Source organism: Vicugna pacos, chromosome 35 (genome assembly GCF_048564905.1).
Source record: "Vicugna pacos chromosome 35, VicPac4, whole genome shotgun sequence".
NCBI classification, from domain to species: Eukaryota; Metazoa; Chordata; class Mammalia; order Artiodactyla; family Camelidae; genus Vicugna; species Vicugna pacos.
The window spans coordinates 26,012,750-26,034,254 of NC_133021.1; the positions used below are offsets into that span (position 1 = coordinate 26,012,750).

The 21,505-nt window shown below is 39.3% G+C and overlaps 1 long non-coding RNA gene, 2 other non-coding genes and 1 pseudogene across 5 annotated transcripts in view; 1 reads left to right on the forward strand and 3 right to left on the reverse strand.

The window, feature by feature from the left end:
• The window catches only part of LOC140691467 (uncharacterized), a 12,608-nt gene extending 7,409 nt beyond the window's left edge, over positions 1-5,199 (forward strand). For all 3 annotated transcript variants that reach the window (XR_012067095.1, XR_012067096.1, XR_012067097.1), the window contains exons 2-4: positions 3,411-3,521; positions 4,205-4,369; positions 5,071-5,199. This is a non-coding gene — a long non-coding RNA (uncharacterized lncRNA). The remainder of the gene's footprint in view (positions 1-3,410; positions 3,522-4,204; positions 4,370-5,070) is intronic.
• On the reverse strand, positions 1,677-1,749 carry TRNAA-GGC (transfer RNA alanine (anticodon GGC)). The gene has a single exon. It is a non-coding gene; the product is annotated as a tRNA-Ala (tRNA).
• An 8,613-nt stretch (positions 5,200-13,812) lies between the features above and the next one.
• TRNAT-GGU (transfer RNA threonine (anticodon GGU)) lies at positions 13,813-13,885 on the reverse strand. The gene has a single exon. It is a non-coding gene; the product is annotated as a tRNA-Thr (tRNA).
• A 6,474-nt stretch (positions 13,886-20,359) lies between these two features.
• Positions 20,360-21,011, reverse strand: LOC102529507 (serine/arginine-rich splicing factor 10 pseudogene; annotated as a pseudogene).
• Positions 21,012-21,505: the final 494 nt, after the last annotated feature.

Genomic DNA, 21,505 nt, shown 5'->3' on the forward strand with positions numbered 1-21,505 from the left:
GCATACTGCTTAGAAAGTGTCTGGAATCTCTGAATTTTGGTTCCTAAACTCAGATTTCTTAGACATTTCTCTACATTTTGCATGGAATTTCTTAACATTGATTTCTACGTATATATCTGTTTATTCACTTGCATGTTAGTTAAACCTATAGGCGCTTGGGTAAAGATATCTGGAACAAAAAATATTTATATAGTTGATTGCCTTACACTTCAGAATGGTATTTCTAGATGGTGTTGTCTGACAAACTTGTAAAGTTTTTCCAACCAGGAACCTTCCCAACACTTCAGACTCAACTGACTCAAAACCGTGGAGCACTGAACTAACAGAATTAGATTTTTTTGGATTCTTCACGACTCCTATATTCATAATATTTCATTTGTGTTTAAAGATGGTTTTAATTTCCTCTTTCCAATCTGTGTATGTCTTTTATTTATCTTTCTTGTCTTATTTCAATAACTAAGAACTTGAATAAAATGCTGAATAGAAGTGCAAGAGTAGACAAAACATTCAGTATTTCACCATTAAATATGATGTTAACCGTAGATTTTTGGTAGATGTTCTTTGTCCTATTTTCCTGTTTCCATTTATTTTTATTATACATGGTTGTTGAATTTTGTCAAATTCTTTTTCTGCGTCTTTTGAAATAACCACATGACTTTTCTCCTTTTGTTATGGTGAGTTATATTGATGGAATTTTAAATGTTTAAATAATCTTGCATTGCTGAGATAAACCTCACTTGGTTATGATGTATTTATCATCTGTTAAATATATTCTTTAATATTTAATGATCAATGTACTAATCTTTGAGGATTTTTGTATCTATGATCATAAGGGATGTTAATCTGTAGCTTCTTTTTCTTGCAACATCTTTCCCTGGTTTTGATAGTAATGTTACGGTGGCCTCATTAAATGAGTTGAGAAACATTCCCTCCTCTTCTTTTCTGAAAGAGTTTGTATAAAAGTGGTAGTATTTTTCCCTTAAATATTTGATAGAATTCACCCATGAACTCTTGGAATTTTCTTCATAAGAAAGTTTTTAATTACAAATTTACCTTTTTTTAAATAGATGCAAGTTTATTTAGATTCTCTATTTTGTAATAATTCTGGTAATTTGTATCTTTCAAGAAAATGTTCTATTTTATCTATGTTGTCACATTCATTGGCATAATTTTTTTCATAATATTTCCTTATTTTCCTTCTGATATCTATAGGGTACATAGTGTTGCCTGTGCTTTCACTCCTAATACTGATAATTTGTTTTTTACCTTCTTTTTTCTGGCATCAGTCTAGCTAGAGGTTTTTCAATTTTATTTTGTCAAAAAAAACCAAGTTTTGATTTTACTCTATTCTTTGCCTATTTCTGATACACTGACTTCTATTCTTATCTTGACCTCCTTCCTCTCCTTAATTTTATGTGCTCTTCTTTTCCTCTCTTGTTAAGGTGGAAGCAGAGATCACTGATTTTAAACTTTTCTTCTTTTCTAACGTAAACACTTAAAGCTATAAATTTCCTAAGAGTTGCTTTAGTTTGCGTCCCGCAACTTTTGATGTGTCGTGCTTTCATGGTCATTTTATTAAAAATATTTTTGAATATCCCTTTTCGTTTCTTCTTCTTCTTTTTTTTTTTTTTTGGCAGGGCAGTGGTAATTAGATTTATTTGTTTATTTATTTTTTGAGGAAGTACTGGGGATTGAACCCAGGACCTCATGCATGCCAAACATGTGCTCTACCACTTGAGCTATACCCCCCCTTTCCTTTTCTTCTTTAAACTACAAGTTATTTTATAGTGTGTTTCTTAATACTGAAATAATTAGATACTTCACATATTTCTTTTTGCTATAAATTTTTAATTTAATTATGTTATTGTTGGCAAATACACTGTGTGATTTCAATCCTTTTAAATTTATTGAGACTTATTTTATACGCTAGCATATGATTTTTACTAATGAATATTCCATGTCACTTAAAAAAAGTGTGATCTGTGGTTATTAGATGTAGCTTCCATAAATGTCAACTGAGTCAATCTGATTGATTTAGATAGTGAGGTTTCTTACTGATTCTCTGACACTTTTTCTATTAGTTACTGAATAAAAAGTGTTGAAATCTTCTATAACAAATGTGGACTTGTCTGTTTCTCCCTTTGGTTCTCTCAGTTTTGGCTTCATATGTTTTATTTATTTTATTTTATCTTTTGGTGGGGGTGGGAGGAAGGTAATTAGGTTTATTTACTTTTTTCTAGAGGAGGTACTGGGGATTGAACCCAGGACCCTGTGCATGCTAAGGATGCACTCTACCACATGAGCTATACCCTCACCTGGCTTCATGTATTTTAAAGCCCTGTTTTTAGGTGCACACACATTTATAATTGCTATGTCTTTGTGATGAATTGACCTTTAGTCAACATGAAATGTCTCTCTTTTTCTCTGATGATATGGTTTGACCTGAAGTCTGCTTTGGCTGATATTAATATGATCATTCCAGCTTTCTTGTGACTAGTGCTTGCATATCATGTCTTTTTCTATTGTTGCATTTTAAACTAAACTCTATCTTAATATTAAAGTGGGTTTCTTTTAGTCTGCACGAAGATGGGCTTAATTACAATAAGCATGAGAGATTTTAGTTTTGTTCTGCCTAAAAATACTGAAAGAATTCTATGTTGCTTTACTTAAATAAATGAATTTAAGTAAATTTATTATTTTAAATAAATAGTTGAATAGAATTTTGACATGAAAAATAAAGCACCTGTATTTGAAGAGTCAGCATACTTCACTATTTTTTGTTCATTTGTTTGTTTATGCCCTTCATTTCCCTCCTCCCAATAATGCAGTGGTTAAGGATGCAGACTCTGCGTTCACATCAGCACGATTCTAATCTTGGCCCAGCCCCTCTTTAGCCATGCATCTTGGGCAAGTTTCTTAACCTCTCCACATCTCAATTTTCTTGTCTGTACAATGGGAATAATCACATTACCTTCCTAAGTGTTATTTTGACAAATAAATGAGATAATTTATGTAAAGCACTTAACCCAATGCTTGGCATAGAATAGGTGCTCAATAATTTTTAGCTGTATGATTATTGTGATTATTATTGTTGTTACCACTACTACTAAATCCATGATTTAGAGGAGAGCAGAGATCTGCTTTCCTCAGCAGGTCTATAAAGCTTTACTTTGGATTTTGAGTAATCTAATATTATTTAGACCATGTAAATTATACATGGGATTTACTGCAGTTGTATAGTCAACTCATTAAGTGTCAACATGGGAGCTTTTTTCCAAGGGAGTGGGCTGCAGTGGACTATTCTTTAGAGACAAGAACTTGTCTCACTCAAATCTCAGACAAGTAGAAAAGCTCATGAACGAATCTCAGGATTATAAAATCTTAGGAATGGAAGGTTCCTTCTTTTGCAGAAAACTGAGCCTCAGATCCGGGTCAGCCTCGCTGAGGCCTCTCAAGCTCATCTCCACCCAAGGCTGGGGAAGTTTTTTTCCTTCTCTGACAGAGCTGGACAACCTTCCAAGGTCAGAATACAAATAGTTAAGTTACAAAACAACCTGCAAGTGGAATTTGGATGGTGCAAATGTTGAATGTTCTACTAGAAAGTGTTAGAGGCTGCCTGGCTAGGAATAGAGAAAAGGCTTCTGTTCTGAGTGAGAGTTTAGACAAGATGATGCTGCTCAAATGATCTCTGGAGAAGAATTATAATTTTTTTAAAATTCCCAATCCATTTTGGGCTGATACTTTATAAGGTACAGTAAAAATGAGTTGTTAGAAAAATATGTCTAAAAACAAAGACATACAGAATGTAAGTCTAACTTTTTCTTTACTATTGCCAAATTGCTATAGAAGTTGCTACATACTTATTCTCAATTTCTTGACCTAGTTTGTTGTGGATCAGTAACAAACAGTTTGCAGACTGGCCCTGGATTTCGGGGGACCTCTTATAGCCTTAACATTCTGTGCTCTTATTAGAAGCCCAAATATCTGTGCTTTGAATTTAAGGGGAACTTCTTATTTACACATCAATTAATTTTTAAAAATGTATTCATTAATTGAAAAATGTTTATTTAAAGCCTGCCATGGATGGGTTAAACACATGCTGTATATGAACTTAAATTAGGAATGGTCCCCTTCCTCAAAAACTTACTGAGAGGAGTTAACATCTTACCTGGTGGAGGAGCTAACATCCCTGTCTGTGATACAGAGGAAAAGCTGGCACATGCAGGAGGGTGCTGTGGGTGTGTTGCCAAGGAATTCAGAATAAGCCACATCACTGATATCAGTGGAGGACTTGAGAGAGCTTGCTGGAGGACATGGCCTTGAAGGCTGCAGGTGGGAAGATGCAGGGCATGGCATGCCGGAGGAATGAGTAAGTCTCAAAAACCTTGGCATACTTCTTTTCATGTTTAAAACATCTCTGTGAAGTTGAGAGATATTAAGAACCCCACACAGAGAGAAATTGAAGCACAGACTTAAGAGTTGTAAATTCCATAACTGGCTTTGAGCAGGTTGTTATGAACTGAATGTATCCCCTCAAAATTCGTAAGTTAAAACCCTATCTCTTAAAAAAAAAAAAAAGAACATAAATACAAAACATAGACTACAAACTTGTGGTTGCCAAGAGAGGGCAGATGGGAAGGGACAGACTGGGAGTTCAAAATTTGTAGATACTGACAGGTATATGTAGAATAGATAGACAAGATTATGCTGTATAGCACAGGGAAAAAATATACAGAAGATCTTGTGGTACCTCGCAGCAAAAAAAAAAGTGACAATGAATATACGTATGTTCATGCATAACTGAAAAGTTGTGCTCTACACTGGAATTTGTCACAACATTGTAAAATGACTATAACTCAATAAAAATGTTTTAAAAATAACACAATAAAATTAAAAAAAAAGAAAGTAATAAAAAAAACCTATCTGCCCCACCCCCACTGATGGTAGCAGGAGGTGGGGCCTTTGGGAGATGATTAGGGTTAGATGAGGTGATGAGGATGGGGCCTGCAGAATGGGGTTAGTGCCTTTACAGGAGTTCTGAGAGAATCTGCTTCTATCTGTCATGTGAAGATGCACACAGAAGGCAGCAGTCTGCAACCTGGAAGAGGGCTCTCACCAGAACTTGACCATGCTGCCACCCGGATCTTGGACTTCCAGCCTCCAGAATTTGAGAAATAAACATCTGTGATTTACAAGTCAGCCAGTCTAATGTACTTTGTCATAGCAGCCTGAGCTAAGACACAGGTCACTGGACTTTTTTAAAGCTCAATTTTTTCAACTGTAAAATAAGCTGGATAACATTAGCCTTGTTCACTTGCTCACCTTGTTCACAGGGTTAGAGACACCACGTAGACATTATATTCTTTTCTACATGAGCTTATAATTACATCACAAAGTACAGGCACATTATCTGACACACAGTAAGAGTGCAACAAAGTGCGACAATTACCATGTGGTGATTAAACAGCTGGGCCAGGACCATTTGTCAGGTGAGAACTAGGGCTGTGGTGGAGGCCATTTCCGGGGGTGGGGATGGAAGGGTTCCTCCCAGAATTCCTTTCCCCTTTCCTCTGGTAACCTTCCCCGGGGAGCTGTCAGTCCGCCACTCCATGCAGTTCTCCTGGGTCTGCTTATCTCACCACATGTGATCCAGATCTGGCCAATTGTAATATCTCATTCCCCGGCCACAGTGATTGGGCAAAGGATGGGCACTGAGTTGCATTAGGGACCAATCAGAATCTTTCACTGAGGTTTGGACATATGCATGTTGAGAGGAAAAAATTACCTTCTCTTTCAGGCTTTCTAAGCTAGGCTGAAAGGAGCTGAGTCTGTCACAAATAGCACAGCTTAGAGAAGGAGAAAAGGGGAAGGGGAGAGCGGACTAAAAATACCACCGGGTCTCTGAATTTACACCTCAACTTTTCAGTTATTTGAATCACTATGGTCCACTTTTTTGTCTCTTGCACGCCTGACTAATGCAAGGACGAGCTCCAGTTTCCAGGGGCCTGTCTCAGTGTGTTATTCTTTCGGTCAGGGCTTTTCAAGAGACGTCTTCACGAGGTACTAACTAGTCAAAACTATTTAGGGCAGATTCTGGGGTGAAGTTGTTGAGTCAAGAGAATAACAAACCAATGTGTGTCCTGCTATATGAGAGCCTCAAACCCTATCGGGGATGCAAAACACTAAAAAATGAACCAAGAAAGTAAACCGAGCTGTGACAAATGCCAACTGACTCGAAGTGCTATGCGAGGCCAGAGACGGGAGGGAGGCTTGCGATATTTGGGGACCATATGGGAAGCTTTAGAGGCGGAGGCAGGGGTCTGAGCTAAGCACTGAAGGACAGTTCAGAAAAGTGCTTCAGGAAAGCATTTCAAGAGTGTTGCAATGGGTGTAGAGAGCCATGGAGATGGCAGACTACTGAGGGTGGAGAGTTTCTGTTGCAGGGCGGTAGGAGGTAAGTGTCGAAAGGTAAAATGATGCTTTATGTACTTTTTTGGAAATTCTAGTTTGTAGAAACTTCAAACACAGACTAGTATAATGAATCACCTGTTGACATTAGCCAGCTGCAATAATAATCAATAGTTTATTGTTTTTATTTTATCTACCTACTTTACTCTTCTTCATCATCTACCCCACCCCCGCCGCTGGACTATTTTAAAGCAGATTCCAGACATTATATTATTTTACTCTTAAGTACTTCATTATGCTCTTTAGAAAGGAGGGGACTCTTTCCCCAATAAAGACAATAACATTACCATACCTTAAAAAATACAAAATAACAAATTCTTAATATATTGTCTAATTCTCAGTCCATGTTCCATTTTCTCCAATTGTCTCGAAAATGTCTTTGTACATATGGTTTGTTTGGATCAGGATCTAAAGAAGATCCACACATGTATTTGGTTGTGTCTCTTGAGTCTCTTGTCATCAACACTAATTTCCACTACTCCTTTTAAAAATGATGTATTCATTGAAAGAAGCTGGTCATCTTTCCCGTGGAGTTTTCCACACACTGGATGTGGCTGACTGCATCCTCGTGATGTAGTTCAAAATGCTGCTCTGTTCCCTGTGTTTCCTGGAAAGTGGCAATAATGAGTCCAGGGTCTTGACTGGATTCTGCTTCAGTCATTATTGTCAGTATCTGGGGGGCAGCGAATTTTCTAAGGCTTCTCATTATGCGACGTGTAACATCTGGCTACTCCCTTTCAGTGATGTTACAGTGGATCAGCAAATTTTAGTTGAAAGTGCTGTTGGTGTTTATTTCTGTCCCTCTCTAGGATTCTGACCTGCGTCCATGGGGGCTGGGCTGCTGGACAAATCTAATTCACAGAGCAGGCTGCACTCAGAATCACCCTTCCTCTGGGACCAGGGAGGCATTGTTCCTGGGCCAAGCTTACGCCTGACCTCTGAGCGCTTCCCTTGGGTGGCAGAATTTCCCAGGAAGTTATTCAGACCCTCAGGCAAATAAGGTTCCTGCTGGCCTGCCTACCAGCCTGTCAGACACTTCTGAATCTTTGAATGAAGTGAGGAAAGTCCGAAGAGATTTGTCAGGATGTGTGATATTAGATTTCTTTAGCAAGAATGCGTGTCACTTTGCCACTCTCCAATGAAAAGCTGCCCGCCGATTGTGTCTAAAAAAATGCAAAATAACATGAAGAATCAAGGCAATTTCACAGGAAAATATGAAGCCGCAGACTTACTGAGCAATACAGGGGGGCTTTTCTTTCCCTTTATGGTCTTGCATTATACAACTTGCCCTTTGAACTGGATAATTTGATTATGTAGTTGAATCCCTTGTGCAATCTGGGTTTGCCCCCTTGATTATTATGACTCCCCTACCCTCCATATATGAAGGTCATTGTGGCAGCTTCAAACTTTTTAAACCTCTAGTAGAATTTGGATTATGATAGGCTTTAAATATAGAAAAATTGTTTTAGGTAGATGAGTGAGTGTGATAGTTCAGTTTTTAATTCCTTTGACTCAGCTGCTAAAATGAGTTCAGCTTCATAAATTAAGAAACTCTACCCATGTTTTTTGTCTTTTATAGGATCTTGAGATCCTTTGCAAAACACGAGGTAACAGAAAGCAAATGCATCTGCTCCACCTTCACATTCCCTTATAATGTCTTGTGTTTTGGGATGTTTCATTTCTGTTTCTGGCCTGGGGGCTTGTTCTGTTTCAGGTGATATGCTGACCTTTTCCTGGCTTAATTTCCACATTCAGGGAGGTTTTCTTTTTTCATAAAACATTAGTTTTGTTTGTGGACAATATTAAAATGTTTGGCAAAGTGTTACTAAGCATTTCAGGTGTTTTCCTGCATCTTTTGATAAAGTGGACTTCTCAAATTTATTTATTCCATTTTAGGCTTTTTTTCCTTTTCTCTCTTTCACTGAGAACAAAACTAGATGAAGTCTTCTGAGGAACGTTATCTTATACATCATTGTTTCCCCAGTTCTGAGCTCAGTGCCTGGCCCATGGCAGGTGTCCAGTGAATATTTACTGAATGAGTTAATGAGTGAAAATGAACTTTGGGAATTTTCTTCTCTCTTTCCAACCCCCAATTCCCCAACCAGGGCACCCGTGTTTATACTGATTTTTATGAAACTGAATATCAATTATAACCCACTCCTTTTGCCTAGAGAGATGTAGAGATTTATTTTTCTTAGGTAAATGCTCAGCCAAATTCAAGTTGCTAGCTCCAGTTTCTAGGTAATATTAGAATCAGGTTGGAACATTTTGGCCAAGGGCTATGGCTATGAAAAAACTTGCAAGACTAAAATCAAAGATAATGGCATTGTATTAATTTCCTGCTGTAAAATTACTGAGGTGGCTCAAAACAGCAGGAATTTATTCTCTCACAGTCCTGGAGGCCAGAAGTGTCATTGGGCTGAAACCAAGGTGTTGGCAGAGATTCCCTGCCTCGGGAGGCTCTAGGGGAGAATCCATCCCTTGCCTCTTTCAGCAAGGAAATGGTGCTGGCGGCTGCCAGCGCTGCTTGGCTGCTGTACCTGAAAAGTTTATCAGTTGTATTTTGAAACCGGGTGGACAGAGAAGAATGCAAAATTTCAAGACAGAAATATGCCATTAAAAATTACTCTTTGCAGTAGAAATTGCAACAATTTTGCTAGCCTCCAATCCTTTCTCTTCTTTTAGTTGTGTATATCCCTTTTCCTGAGCATTAGCCGGTAGAGAGGATGGTAACTAGCCTTTTGGGTAGCAGGTGGGCTATATGACCCAGGTCCTCACTGCTGGCTGTGAGTCAACATGATGTGGGCAACTTCCACATCACCTTCTCAAAGAGAAATGGCTTGCCTTCTACTTCCTCTTCCTTCCCTTCCTTTGGGAAGGGATGCAGATGTGAAGGTGAGCGAGTCTGACCACACAGGTGAGGGTACCACTCTCCTGCACGGTAGAACAATGAGACAGTGTGCTGGAGCAGAGCTGCTTCACCACTCTGGACCACCCACTTCCCTTAATCACTTCCTTACCTGGACCACAGGAGAGGGGAATACACTGTATTGTTTGAGTCATCATTTTGGAGTCTCTTTGTTACAGCAGCTTAGCTCACACATGAACTAATACAGACAAGCTTAGGAAGGAAGCTACTACTGCCATTTGTCTATTTGCTGAGACATGCTGGGTGACAGATACTAACATCACTTTGCATTGCTATACAATTTTTTTAAAAAAACAATTCTTCATACTCCAAAATAAACTAGTTTATCAAGCTGTGTTTGTGTAAACTGATTATTTTGTCTCTTCTACAATGGGTTCACTTATGTCTGCTTAGAAAATTCTCTTTTACTCTGAACTGCTAGAGTGAACTTTTCATTAGTTAGTATGAATTTATCACCCCTATGTGTCAATCCTGCAATAGCCTTTTGGGGGCTTTTTAATAGCCTTCATAAGAAATACTAATGTGTTTAAATTCATAAAAATAACCTCTGGGATATCAACTAAGGAGAATTTCTCCTAAATCCTGTTGAAAACAAAGCACACCCTTTTTCATTTTATAAAAGAAAAAGATTAAGAAAAAAAAATTTTTTTTTTTACAAAGCAATCATTTCAATTACTGACAAATTAAAAAATATAACGAAAAGAAGAAAATACAGATGTTTCATAATCCTACTGTCCAGTTAGCATCTTGGTATACATCTTTTCAGTGACTTTTCTATGACTATATGTGTATTTACTAAAACCAGACTATGCTGTATACAGTTTTATAATTTCTCCCTTAGAAGAAAAATAAACATTTTGGTTAATACCTCACTTTGACTGACTAAGGTGATGACCTTGGTAGCAGCAGTAGCCAGACTTGGCTCTTACAGAGGGAAGGTAATCTCCTCCTGGGTGAATCTGGGTTAATGGTTACATATGCTTCATCTGGCTGTAAGTAGGGGAGAAGGTGCAGCCCCGATCTATCTATCATCTGTGGAAACTCTGCTCATAATTTACAAGCATGAGAACCTTCTTAGCCTATTGATTCAACTCTGAGTTGCAGGCTATTTACTTTTTCTTTCTCTCTCATTGGAGCGGTGAGAGCGTTGTTTGCTTAGTTCATTCAAAATAAGAATTCAACATTGTTTCTATGCTTCTTGCCGCTTTTCCTTCTGAAAAAGCAAGAAGAGAAAAAGCAAGAAGACAGGGTCGCAGCTGATGTTCTGGGTGTTTACCAGGTGCCAGGCACTATTTAAAGCACATCACACAATGTTTCCATCTCATGAAACTTTGTGGAACAGACACTGTTAGTCCCTCAGTCCAGTTTTTCATGTTAGAAAATGGAGTCTCAGAGAGATTAAGCAACTTTTGCAAGTTATTAGAGCTAGTTAAGTGTCAGAGCTGGAATTTAGTCTGTGATTTCTAAGTCCACCTTTTAATCACTGCACTTATTTCCTCCCAGAGTGAGACCAATTTACTTTTGCATCTTGTCCTTTAAGTACCCAAATTGCATCAGATCTGTGATGCCATAGCTTGTAAGACACCTCATTATTTCACATTCCAGTAAATAAGGAAGTGCTGCTAACTATAATTGTAAGACGTATTTCGATTTCTGAGAAGTAATAATGTGAAAAGTATGTTAAGTCTCAGAAGCGAGGAAATATCATAAAATTGTAGAACCAATTTTTATAGAAATAAGAGGCCAATGCTGTGTAACCCGCTTGTATGGGTGGTGCCGACAATGTGATTTCTTGGCACGTCTAGTGTATTCTCAGGGTGAGTCCTAGCAGGCAGGACCATACGTAATTTTCAGCTCACTTGCAGAAATGGTGGTTGTGTGGTTGGATTTGTCGCTGCAGTTGGATAAGTCATTATTATTCCTGCCAATGGTCCCAAAGCTTGGAAGCACCAAGCTGCCTAGAACTACTTAAAAATAATAATAAAAAAAGAGAACAGGGGCATAATGGAAGAGAGATGTGCAGCCCTTGTGTCTGTGATGCTGGATGGAGGACACGTGCATCTAGCAGTCCTTTCCCTGGAAGGATGTACTGAATGACCACAATAGCAATGTTTTGTGGTTTCCAGGAAATATCGGCAAAAAAATTATAACTGAAGAAGGGAATGAAATCAGTCCAACAGAATCATTCCAACAGAATTATTCCAGGAGCAGAGAGCAAGGCCAACAGAGGCGTGAACCCTGAGCCTTGAGAAATGCCTGCAGAGAAGGGGTGACAGAAAGAAGAAAAGAAGAAAGGAGAGGGGAGGAGGAGGGAAAAGCCACAAAAGGGCTAAATCACAGAAGCCAGAGGAGGGCAGAGTTTCTTCAGGCAGAGGTGGTCACTGGGGGTCAAATGCTATAGAAGGGCTCACTGACAAATGACTGTTGGTCTCGGAGTTTAATGGGCCGATAAGGAGAACAGAAGAGGCAACTGGAAGGCAGAGGAAACTCCTTTCCCCTTTATAATTTTATCAGAAATGTTACAAAGGTCAGCGTGGGAGGATCTTCACATGCTCGCTGGACAGAGCCTCACTGTACTGTCTTTGTCTTGCAAGTCTTCTCTCTAGCATCCGAGTTCACTTTCCTCCACCTTCTTCAAGCCTCCCCTCACTTGAGACCATGACCCCTCAGTCTCAGGATTACCTCCTCTCTCTGGGGCTGAACTTTCTCAGTCACCTTGACCTGATTCCTCTTCTGCTTCCTGCACTTTCAGTGTGGACTTTGCCCCCTTTCATCCTTAGCCCCGCTCTCTCGCCTGTCTTCTACATGCTCTCACTGGGAAACCTCATTTATACCCATGGCTTCGATTACCATCTATTTGTTTTTGATGCCTAAAGCCTACCTCCAGCCCAAGCCTCTCACTTCCTGACTCAGCCTCCCTCCCTCCTCCCTTCCCTTCTGTTCTTCAATTTGATACATTTTGCAGCAAGGTGTACATGGCCCAAGAGAACATACGTTAGGTACTAATTTTGCCCTTAGCCTGGTCTTCTGTTTTCTGCTTTTATTTTCCCGCTCCCTCTCCAGTATCTCTTACGCAGACTTCAGTCGTCTTCCTGTCTTTCATCTCGGTGCACTTTCGTTTTCCCAGCGTGAACCCTGTAACAGGCAAATTGGATCAAATCTGATGGAAATTCTTTAATGTCTCACCACTGCCTACGGGTTAAAACAGAGACGCCTTTCCCCGGGACACAAGTCCCTTCATGATCCAGCCTCTGCCTTCTTATCGCACTTCATCTGTACGTCTGCCCGCTCTCGCTCGAGGTCTGTCTGGCTCAGGAATGCAGGGCTACTCGTAGCAGTGGCTGTCACGATTCTCCGCCCCCGCGGGAACTGTGCCCCCTTCCCCACTTGACCTGCTGGGCGGACCCAGGCTCGTCCTCAGTTCCCCGTGCAGCTGCCTCTCCGCCTCCCGGCACAGATGCCCCGTTAGTCAGGGTCCAGCCGTGCTGGTGCGCGTCTCTGTCACAGCCACCAGTGCCTCGCGACTGTCGGCTCTTCCCTGCTAGGCTTACCTGGGGTTACACGAGCATTTTACCTTCTCATCATTTTACCTCTGTGCCTCATAGCGTACCTGGTATTAAATAAAAAGACTTTTGGTGTCTCTGAGGATAGTCTTGTCCACCGAGAAGCTCATTTGGGGGCTTAAACTCTGATTTTACAAACTATCATTCATTTAGGCTACATATCCAAAGATCAAGTTCTTTCTCCTAAGGTCAGTTTAGAAATCTTATTTTATTTATAAATTTAACAAATCTCATCACTTACAGCAAAGGCTTTAATATTTGGTCCCATTTACAAATCTAAGCTTTTACAAGTTTGAAACTGCAATTATGACCAATAAATATGTTGATTCCCTTTTTAAGTACTTCAGATGGCTGGCTGTTAAACCTTCCTAAATGTTTTAATTCCTGCACACCCGATAATTAAGCACATAAATATGGTCAGCCTTAGTTCTAAGTGCTAATATTATATGCAAACTTCCTAAAATTTCAATTCAAAATTCAAAGTCTAAATTAATTCTTTGAGTATGTATATCAAATAGGAATTATAAGATTGACAAATAACTTTAAAAGGCCAAAATCTTTTAAGTATTATGAGTACTGTTCTATTAATATGTACAGATTCTTTAATACCAAGCCATTAGTGATACAAGTTTCATTCTCTCAAACATTTTGATGCTTAATTCTAAATCCGCCATATGCTTCCTGCCAAAGGACAATCACAGTTAGGGATTGCCTTCCCAAGATATTATTTTTGCAGGGAGAATCCATGTCTGCAACATGATAGGAGTACCCTGACCTGAGTCTAGCTGCTATGTCAGTGACTCCAAAACTTAAAGAAGGTGGACACAGAAATTCTGTATCTTTTCTTTTAAAAGGAGATACATGGGGATTGAACCCAGGACCTTGTGCACACCAAGCACATGCTCTACCACTGAGCTATTCCTCCAACCCCCTCTATGTCCTTTAGATTCAAGTTACATGTTACCAATCTTCTATCTCTTAACAGTTTACATAAGCCCACATCCTTTGGTTGGATTTTGCATGCTAGTCTTTTCTCTTACATCTAAAGATCCTTGAACTTGACAGAATTCTGTATTCCTCCCACCCTCCCACCACAGAGTCCCTGTCTGGATGAAGTACACAATTCTTACAGATACTAAAATTATTTCCAGTTTAATTCTGCAACTTTCTCATGGAAGAGTCACAACTTCAAAGCCATTCCTTGGGATATGTAGTGTGTACACCATAAATGTTGGGTCAGATGAATGCCACAGTTGAGTGTGCGAATGGAGACCAAGTAACACAGAAGAATTTTCACAACTGGTACTTATTTTTCTCTCCCTTCAAAGAATTGTTTGGTGGTAAAAGCAGGGACTTTGTGGGCAGGCAGTCCTTTACAGTTCTTGACACAACTGTGTGATGCTGGATGAATTGTTAAACTTTCTGAGCATTAGTTCCTCCTCTGTACAATGGAACAGCAGCAGCATCCTGGGTTGTGGAAGGTTAAATTCTACTTAAATATATACAGACATATGTATTTTTTGTACACGGAATTATGTGCCCCTACAGTTCATATGGGGAAGCCCTAACCCCCAGTACCTCAGAAGGTGACTCTATTTGAAAATAGGGCATTTAAAGAGGTACTTAAGTTAAAACAAGGCCATTAGGGTGGGCCCTAATCCAGCATGACTGGTGTCCCTATGAAAGGAGGTTAGGATACACAGAGAGACACCAGGGGCGTATTTGCACAGAGGGATGACCACGTGATGAGGCAGCAAGAGGGTGTCACACTGCAGAGAGAGGCCTCAGAGGAACCCAACCCCACTGGCACCTGAATCTTTGACTTCCTACTTCCGGGGTGGTGAGAAAATACATTTGTGTTGTTTAAGCCACCCAGTTTATTGTATTTTCTTATGGCAGCCCTAGCAGATGCTATATGTGCATGTATGCAAAAATAAATCCCACTTGTTATCCTGCAAGTCACGTGCAAATTTCCAAGTGTTTTCTGGGTTCAGTCTAAGCTAGTGAAATCCCTTGCTCACTGCCTCGGCTCCAGCATCCATGGCTGGGAGCCCTTCCTGTCTTCAGGCAGATATCTTGACTCCTTCTCTGGAATTTGGCTTAGATTCCTCCTCAGGTTCTGTCATCATCTGTCTATGTAACTATCTCCCTCCTAAACTGCATCCCAGGCACCTCGCACAGAGTATCAGGGAATTCAGTGCAATAAACTTTGAAGTGAGTTCATGGAGAATTAAAGTGTAGAGTATTTAATTTATCTTGTTAAAACTGCAATGATAACATTGTGGGTTAGGGAGAATCCTTCATGTCTGTTCTCAAACCTTTTCCCCTGAGGGTCAGCTCTGGTGCCTCCCAGCCATTGTGGTGAGCTTATGGCATTCTTAGGTGCTTCATAGGATAAGACACGGCCTGTTTAACTTGCCAGAGTTCACGTAACAGAGACCTGGTCACATCTGGGCATGTACGATGCTTACGTCATTGACCTGTAAATTGCAAATATCTCTTCTCATAATGAGGTTTCTGAAATACTCCTTGTTTTTCAGAAACTCTAGCAATTAGCCATGTTGGAACTGGCAACCACCAGTGGTGAAAGGACCAGATATTTCCCGTGCTGTTGTTTCTGTTTATGACAAGGATGGTGCAGATTACTGGGAGAAGAAAGATTTTAACTGTCAGTCTACATTTTATCCCCTTGTGTGTGACTGGCTGGGATGCTGACATTGTGATCTCTTTGAAGGTCATCTTGAACCATGCATGTGCCCCAAACTTTCCTTCCAACTAAACAACAGCACAGCTTCTTATTTATTTATATTTGTATCTTATTTGCTTTTAGTAACAGCAAGCCATGAGCCATCCCAGCCTAGAGACAACTGAGATGGTTTTTGTCTCTTTGGCAACTGTTATGTCACTCTTGGCTTTTTTAATGTGATGAGAAGGTAGTGGAGAAAAAAACGATAATGATTATCCCACACAGTATGTAGGTATTTTTGCAAAGCAATTTTGTACTTGAAAATAATTTAAAGATACATTAGAAAAATATAAGGAAAAGGGAAGAATTGAATTACGGTAAGAAAATGCACAGTATCATAATTGCCTGAAGAGAAAAAAAATCTATGGTGTAATTAAAGGAGTCTTTTTCAAAGTATTTTTCATAACTTAAAAATTGTTTTCTGTATACTGCCACTGAAAATAGTAGAAATCTAATAAATGAAATACAATCCTTATATTTCTTTCTTATATATCATTGTATTTGCTTACAACTATTTTGCTTCCCATACTGATATACATACTTAAAGAATTAAGTACTATCCTAAAACGGAGAAAATCAAAGATATATCAAATATGTGCACTGCCTATTAATGTCTAGTTATTTCAGTATTCATATAGTATCAATAAATCCAGAAAACAGATTATACAGTAACAAGGTAATGGTAATTTTTATCATATAAGGTTAAGCCCTCAATTCTCATATATTAATCACAATTTGGAATAAACACTCATCTAGTCTAGCAATAGGCTGGGTAGCTTGTTTTGCAAAAATAGAAACAAAAAAAAAGGAGTCAGTGATTACCCATAAAGGCATTACTAGGTGGAGAAGACCAGGAATGGAGACTGCTAGCTGTCTATCAAACTCTGTTCCCCAGTTCTTCCCTAGTATTAGAATGGTCATGGGGAATCTTAGCTGCTTTCCAGGGACTGCATTTCCCAGCTCCCCTCCTGACTTCACAGCAAAACGTGGCCACATGATAGCTCTCACCAACGGAACATGCGCAGAAGCGTTGGGAGCAACTCCTGATTCACTTGGCCCTGGACTCAACTCTGCTCCCCTTTCTTGCAGTCTGGTCTGCTACAACTCCAGCAACCGTGGAAGCCCTGTATTGAAGAACTGCCATCAGCCAGTCTGGAATGGAAGTAAACCCACCGGAAAATCCCAAACTGGACTGTTAAGATGAGCAAGATGTGAAGAAATTTGATCATGGAGTCCCTTTTTTCCTCTTCTAAATATGTTGATTTTCAGTCTCTTTCTCCATACAGTCCCTTCTAATACCCCTTGCCTGAGGTTGGGACCTCCTCATTTTTTCATCTAGACTCTTGTTATAGGCTCCAGTTTGGCCCCACTTCTTTGGCACCTTCTCTTCAAGCCCACCCTCTGCTCAGCAACTGAGTGAACTCCCTGAAACGACAGCCTGATGTGGTGTCTTCCAAGCAAAGGACCGCAGCATTTGCTCAGCCTGTAGGCATGCGCTCTCCCCTCCAGCCTGGCCACCTCTCCTCCATGGATGCTCTTCTAGGGAAGGAATGAATTTTCCTCATCTCTTCTAACATGCATTTTTACAGTTTTTTTCAATTAGTACTGAAACAAGGTCCCCACACTGCATTTGATTTTTGTTTTCTAAGTGTTGTTTTTTCTTTTCTTCTACATCAGTGCTCATCTCCCAGTTTTTACTTTCACTGCTTTGTTGGTAAAACACAGGTTTGCAATGTCCTGGTGAGACCACCATTGGTCCAAAGTTATGTCTTCAGGTTTACACATTCAGAAACTTTTATCTTTTGAATGTATCTAGAGTTGAATAAGTTCTTAGGGAATAAGTTGCAGTAAAAGAAAAGTCATGACACAGAGAATTCTAAACTAAAAAGATGATGTGTTAGTTTAAGATGGGAGACATAGCTCCCTAGTGATAGAAATGCTTATATACATTGTTCAAGTCTCCTCTTTTCTAGATTTAGATACCAGACAAACCAAATTAATCGTTGACAATTGCTTGATGCTCACCTGTGTCCATGTTTTCCCCTTTCTGGGCTGCATGAGGAGTTCTCTCCATTGGAATGAGAGTAAAAGTGAGGTGTTACCTCTGAGCCAGGAGTCTGAAGAGTGGCTGTACTTTCTCTACCCTCTCCCTCCCCAGCCACTTGCTTGATGGACAATACTCCAAAGACTCAGGGGAGTGTAGTACCAAAATATTAATATCCTGAGTCCCTGAATGACTGTGTGGAGCAGAGCCTACCTGTGCTCCAACCATCCTTGGGATGTGACATGACAGAGACATGAAACTTTATGGCTTTAAACCACTGCAGTCTCAGGATTACCCATTACAGCAGCTAGTGTAACTTGATGAGCATGAAATTAGAGTAAAGGAATTTGAGTAGTCATGAAGAATGTTCCATTCAGATGGTGGTGAATCTGGTCAACTGCTCCTTGCCCACAATGGTGTCCAGCTCTAAGAAACCAGCGTGTTTATGTTCTCATAGCTAGTGGCTCTCTACCTGGATGGTACTGGGCAAACACTGACCATTCTTCCTCTTTGAGGCTCCGATTTTTCTGGTCTCCATGCTGAGTCTCCTTCTTGTGCTAAAACATCCTCATCAAAGTGGTCTAAGCTGCAGGCTTCTTGGGTTAGAGTCATGTTCCCTATGCCCTGCTCAACTGGATTAGATTTGGAGATTCTCAAATTTCCTCTTTTGATGTATATTTTCAGATGAGTGACCCTTTTTTTCCCTTCATTTTGTTTTTATTATAGCATGCTTGCTTAATTTACAGCAAGCAGAAAATAAGCTGGATCTTGTTTTGATCCAAACATTGATGTTTTAAAGGTTGTACACAATATTTGTTAAAAAGAACATATAAAAATACCTTTTTAGAAGCTTCTATAAGAAAGAATACAAAGTTTAACCCCACAACTTTCCTCTTTGCTAGAACTGCAAACTACTGCTACAGTTTTAAATAGACTTTTTTGTTGTTTAAACTATACATCCAGGAAAATCTAAAAAAATTAAAGAAATGTGCATATAAATGATTGCATAGCAGAACATGAACATTAACTGCAAACAGTAAAGAAAAGAAAGTTAGAAATACTATCAAATATACAAAGGTTCTAGAGTCAATCCTTTAAACATATTCCACAAACAGTATTTAAAAACCATCTTTTGTTCTTTACAGGCAAGGCCTAGATTAGTAAAACCAAAATTGAAAAAAGTAATCCTCTAAAAAGGAATCTTTTCCTCACAACATGTCTTACTTATACCAGTAAGCAAGCAATCTAAAAATTTCAAAGATGCTAGCTTTTATTCTGAAATGAGACTGGACAAGTCAAGTCACTTTTATTGCCGCCAAATTGATCTCTCAGAGAAATGCTAGAAATTATAAATTGTTAGGGTGTAATTTTTTTTATTTTCATCAGGTACTACCAGGTACTACACTGATAATCAAAAACTCAAGAGATGTGAGACTTTCTTAAAATTAATTTTTTTCCAAATTATTTTAAATTTCATGGCACCACAGAATCACTTAGATTTGTGTCTTTCAACTTGCCTCACGTTAAATAGAGGAGTGGACAAGCCTTCTTCATAAAGAGATGGGTAAATTTTGATACCAATGTATGCATGTAAGTGCTCTAAGCATCAAAATTCAGTCTTTTTACTCTATGCATTGTTTACACACAAACAGATCCTACTTTGAAACAATTTATTTACTTTCAACAGCAGTAAGAAAACTAAGGATTATGGTCAGCAATGCTCCTTAAAGTTTAGAGTAACTACATAAGAGCATTCTTTTCCCCTTAAAATTACTTCTGCCGTCATAACCTGCCCAAATTTTAAGGTGAGTTTTTCCAACATTTGTATGTTCCAAATCTTCACAGAAACGAGAAAAAAGCAGTGAAGGCTCCATGTTTCAGTCAAAAACTCAACCTCCCTGAAAATGCTACTTAACCTAGTTGGCATCATTCCCCAAGACAGTGAGATTAACAGAAGAACTATTCCACACTGTGCCATAAATTACTGCCACGGGCCTAGACATCTTGACAAGATAAAAAGGTCCACCCTGAATCTAAATGTGTCTGGTGGGTCAGTGTTGTACTGTGGCTACAACTTCACTTTTGTATCAGTCTATCTTATTAGCAAGCTACATTTCTAGGTTAACAGTCTACCAAATATGGATATGAAAGTTTATTTTTAATAAGACAATGTTGCAAATTATGGTCAACCAACATCTTTTCACCAATAGTTCAAGCATAAAAAATGAGAATCTTTACAAAAATATACAGAGACACCACAAATTGGTAGCTGCCCATAACACTAAACAAACTGGACTCTTAAGAGTGGCTTCTCAACAGCTTATCATTTTAATTATAATCATTGCCTGGTACAGGGAAAACTGACAAGTGTATTTTTAAGCATCATTGCAACATTGTATTCCTGATAATTTAAGTAAGCCAAACTATGAGTAAATGAATGATACATGCCTAAAAATATCATGGTTTATACTATCAGTGGCCACTGGACTGAGGACTAGTCCAAGACCTTGATCTAGATTTTGACCTAGACCTAGACTGTGATCTTGACTGAGATTTGGATCTAGGTAGTTCTTTTTCCCTTGATTCCTTTTCATACCTTGAACCAGACTTATAATGTGTTTTGGAATCTGTTTTAGAGGTGCCTCTAGTTTTGGTGTGAGATGCAGACCTAGAACGTGATTTAGCCTTCATTTCTTTCTTGGGCTGGGACTTGGATCATGATCTTGAATTGGATTTAGATCTTGAAAAAGATCGATTTCGGTGTTTGAATCTATCATTGTCGGAATGGCTTCTGCTACGCTGCGGTCTTCCAGTCGATCTACTGTTTCTAGGACTATAAGATCTTCTATAGTTGTAATCAGAGGACCAACTTCTTGATCTCCTCCTTTCGTAACTTCAGCTTCTAGAACGTCTGTATCTGTCATAATCATCATACCATGAAGAACTGTACACATTCCTCCCTTCCTTGGCTTCATATGATTTGGAGTCTTCCGATCCCCCTGTGCAAACTGTATTTCAATTTGGCATCCACAAATCCATTTTCTGTCCAAATTATGTAAAGCATCCTCGGCATCATGAACATCCTCCAATTGAACATACGCAAATCCTCTTAGACGGCGAGTGTAGAAATCAAGTGGAACATACACATCAACTATAGGACCATAACGACCGAATTCGTGTCACAAATCTTCAGACCTGGTGTCGTTGGCCACATTCCTCACGAACAAAGACGTGTTGGGGGGGGCGCAGGTACCGGGACATGACAGCGGCATGAGTCTGGCAGGGACACTAACAGGCTCGGCAAACCTTCGGTGGCCCCGGCGGCAGCTCCTCAGACACACACAGCCAGAAGGCTCCGCTACGGCAACCCTCAGATGAGTGATCTTAACATTACTATACTATCATGTATATAACTTTCTTTTAAATTATTTTTAATTATAAATTTAATGCATGACATGGTAAAACATAAAATAGAAACAGTTGAAGTCTCCTCTCCTTCCTCCCCACCCATCCCCAGAGGTAAATCCTGATAATGGTCTCTTGTTTATCCTTCTAAAAATTTTGAATGCGTATACATGCATATATATGAAATTTACAAACACGAATAAATGGCATTTCTGTCTCTACAGTTTTTACCTTGCATTTTACACTTTTCATTCAATAATATATCTTGGGTATCCTTGAAATATCAGAGATGAATAAACCTGTTTCCTGCCTCTGGAAGTATGGCAGGGAGCATACAACGTGGGAGTATA